A 4650-nucleotide genomic window follows, 5' to 3' on the forward strand; every position below is an offset into this window, starting at 1 on the left:
TACATTGGTCTGTGGGAATAAATCAGTATATTACATTACATCTGATGTAGATATATCAATAATGATATTGTTATTAAATGTATATTACATATCAAATGTAGATATAGTAATAACGATACTGTTATTCAATGTACATTGATCTGTGGGAAGGGATCAGTATATTGCAGGAGATCTATTGCAGATATAGTAATAACGAGACTGCCATTATATGTACATTGAACGGGGGGAAGGGTACATTATATTACATTATATCTAATGTAGATATAGTAATAACGAAACTGTTATTATATGTACATTGATCTGTGGGATTAAATCAGTGTATTAAATTACATCTGATGTAGATATAGTAATAATGGTATTGTTATTAAATGTACATTGGTCTGTGGGAATAAATCAGTATATTACATTACACCTGATGTAGATATATTAATAATGTTATTGTTATTAAATGTATATTACATATCAAATGTAGATATAGTAATAATGATATTCTTATTAAATGTACATTGGTCTGTGGGATTAAATCAGTATATTAAATTACCTCTGATGTAGATATAGTAATAATGATATTGTTATTAAATGTACATTGGTGTGCGGGATTAAATCAGTATATTAAATTTCATCTGAGGTAGATGTTAAAATCTGTGCACAAAACCAGCTGATATTTCCTATTTACTTAGTTACAGGATTCAATAACCACCCAATTAGTGCAATTATGTATATATTTATTTTTAGTCTGTTACAAGGTTTAGCCATACAGCACGTGGCACACTCCATAAACACACACCCGTAAGAAGCATACAGCCAACTTCACACATCATCATACTTACACATACACACACACATACATACTGTTATGCGTTGACTAATCTCAACACACCCCCCTCAACGCATACATTACATTAACGATTTATTTTTCCATCTCCTGTAGCCCCATTCCTGTACAACACAATATATGTTTTGGTTTGCTTAGCGGTTTCGTTAGTACATCCGCTACCATTCTTTCTGTTGGGAGATATTCCAACTCAAACCTTTTGTCCTATATTGCACCTCTTACAAAATGATATCTTAGATCTATATGCTTAGATCTTGCATGAAATACAGCATCCCTTGTGAGCAGATTCGCACTTTGATTATCATTAAATACTTTGATGTTTATGTCTAACCCAAGTTCTTCGAGAAAGTTTTTAATGTGTATTGCTTCGTTGGCAGCTTCAGCAATTGCCATGTATTCAGCTTCCGCTGAAGACAACGCTACTGTTTTTTGTTTCTGCGATTTCCATGAGATCGCAGCATTACACATTACAAATGCATAATCAGTATATGATTTCCTGTCTATTGCATTGGATCCCCAATCTGCATCAGCATACCCAATTATTTCAAAATTCCCTCTGTGATACTTTAAACCCAAGTTAATTGTTTGTTTGAGCTATCTTAAAATTCTCTTTGCAGCGATCCAATGTGCTTTGTTGTATGCCGATGCAAATTGTGCCAAAAATACAACCCTATTCATTATATCTGGCCTCGACACTACGGCCAGGTACATTAATGCACCAATTAGTTCTTTATAAGGTGCTTCGCAGTTTCCTATATCTGAATGAAAAGTTTCATTTATGTTTGCAGGTGTATCTAGTCCATTTGCGTTTTCCATCTCAAATCTATTTAATACATCTCTAATATATTTTCTTTGAATTAATGTAATTTCATTTCCTTTTCGCAAAATTTCTATCCCTAAGCAATAATTTGCTTCTCCCATGTCTTTGATTTCAAACGTTTCTTTAAGTCCTTCTTTAATTTCCGCAATTTTATTAACATTATTTCCCGCAATTAACATGTCATCAACGTATACTAAAATTAATATAAATGTTTCCTTATTCTTAATGAAATATATACACCGATCAGAATTACTCTGCTTTAAACCTAGTTCCTTTAATTTAGAGTCTAATAATATGTTCCACTGTCGACTCGCTTGTTTTAGTCCGTATAACCCCTTTTTCGGTTTACAACAATTTCTATTTTTGTTCTGTATGTTCCTTAACATCAGTAATGCTTTGTTTTTAATATCCCCCTTTTCTGTTTCTATTATGTAACATAAAGAATCTTCCAACAGCTCCGGTATTTCCATGTAAACCTCCTCATCTAGCTTTCCATTTAAGAAAGCAGATGTTACATCCATTTGATGTATTATTAAGTTATATTGTACTGCTAAAGCTATTAACATTCTGAAAGATTCTAGTCTAGCAACTGGTGCGAATGTTTGATCATAGTCATATCCCTTTTTCTGATTGAAACCTCTCGCTACTAACCTAGCTTTTCTCTTATATATTTCACCGCAACTATTAAATTTGTTCGCTAACACTATTTTGCAGTCAATAATGTTTCTATTACATGGCTTTTCAACTACATCCCACGTGTCATTTTTCAACAGACTTTTGAACTCGTTCACAATTGCTTCATACCATTCTTCTTTGTTTTCACCTTTAACTGCTTCGTGCAAGTCTATCTGTGCGTAGTTTGCCGTTGCATCCTCAAATACCCCATTATCACCGTTGTCTGTTGCATCGTCTCTATCTGCTCGCTGATTTTCTTCATATTCATTGCATGATGTAGTTCTGTACGATTTTTTCGGCCTCCCTGGCCTTCCCGTGCGGATTATTTTTGGTCTTCCGCGTACTCTTCTTTCGAGACATTTGTTTTCATCATTATTGTCAGTTTGTTGGCTTTCATTTATCGGAATTAATATTTCTGATGAATCAGCATCTGTGTCTTCTTCTTCTTCAGCGATCATTTCATTCTGGTTTATAACTGTGCATTCTTCTGCTTCACTCATGAATCTCACATCTCTTGATACTATGATCTTCCTCATTTTCGGAACATATACTCTGTACCCTTTTGTCTGTTCAGAGTATCCTACCATAACACCTTGTATCGACCTTTCTTCCAATTCTCCTTTGGTTACAGTTTTATCTAGAATGAAAGTCTTTGTTCCAAAAACCCGTAAGTGATTTATGTTTACCTTTCGATCAGACCAGAGCTCATATGGTATTTTACCATCTAATGAGTTCGTAGGGCACCTATTTCTTATGTAATTTGCCGTCATTACTGCCTCTGCCCAGAAACCAGCTGCCAATTCCGATTTGATCAACATACATCTTGCCATGTCTAACAGTGTTCTGTTCTTCCTTTCGGCAACCCCATTTTGCTGTGGAGTGTATGGAGTAGACGTCCTTCTTTGTATTCCACAGTCTTTTAAAAATTTGTCGAATTTATCATTACAGTATTCTTTTCCATTATCCGTTTGTAGATACTTAATCTTTTTCTCACACAGATTTTCTGCAATCTTCTTATATTCTTTAAACTTTTCGAATACATCACTTTTGTTCTTTAGAAAATACACTTTACAATATCTGGTGTAATCGTCAATAAAGGTACAATAGTATCTTGCACCCCCCAAAGATTGTTGCCTGAACGGTCCACATATGTCACTGTGCACTATTTCTAATTTGTTCTTGGCCCTTTCATGTGACGACTTAAACGGTAATACTGTTTGTTTACCTAAAGCACATACTCGACATTCTAAAATTTTACTGCCATCACCTGTATTAATATTCACATCTCTCAATATCTTTATTAGGTCTTTTACATTTAAGTGTCCCAACCGTTCATGCCATAATTTTAACCTTATGTCATCGCCACCAATCTTTTGAGCCGTTTGTACTTCCGGTTGTTTTATAAAATACAGGTTACCAATCCTATTTGCCACCAGCCTTACATTACCTTCATAATCTCTCACCGTGGCCGCATGCTTATTAAATACTACCTCATAGTTTTTGTCGACTATTCGTGGCACTGACACCAAATTGGTCCTCAAGGTTGGCACCAAAAGTGTATTTTCAAAGTTTATGAACTTTTCAGTGTTTTCATCCATGACCTTTACTCTAACTCTTCCTTTGCCTTCAACAGTGGTGGAGTTTTTATCAGCTAGATGCAGATTTTCATTTACTGGTTCCATTTCATGAAACATATCTTCATTTTTGCACAAATGAGCAGTGCATCCACTATCTAAGCACCATCTTTCTTCTAGCTCCCCAGCCATGGTTTTATTTGCAACTGCTGCATAGAATGTTTCCTCCACCATCTTTGCACTTCGTTCATTGCTTCTGAAGGTTTTATTTCCTCTTGGCGGAATCCTCGCATAACATTTTGCAGCAATGTGCCCCTTTCTATTACATCTAAAACATGTTATGTTGTAATTCAGACTTCCTTTCGACATATCTTTACAGTCAATTTTGTTGGTTTCTTCACCAGTTTTCCTTCTCTGAAAGTTCTGCCCCCCAGTTTGACTCTTTTTTGATGTTACCCACATTGCGTTTGAAATCCCAATTGGGCTACAACTTTGTTTTCGGGTATCACTCTCTTCTAGGATTTTTATTTTCAGAGCTTCAACACCAGGTAAGTTGTCACGGGATTCAATTGCGCATCTGAAATTTTCATAACTTCCTGGCAGACTATACAGTAACATAATTGACAACAAGTCAGGGTTAATTTCCACATTCATTGCCTCCAACTTGTCCACTGCATCAAAAAACTTGTTAATATGTTCCCTCACATCTTCCCCTTCCTGCATCTTTTGCAGTGTTAACTGTTTTA

Source organism: Osmia bicornis, unplaced genomic scaffold (genome assembly GCF_907164935.1).
Source record: "Osmia bicornis bicornis unplaced genomic scaffold, iOsmBic2.1, whole genome shotgun sequence".
NCBI classification, from domain to species: domain Eukaryota; kingdom Metazoa; phylum Arthropoda; class Insecta; order Hymenoptera; family Megachilidae; genus Osmia; species Osmia bicornis.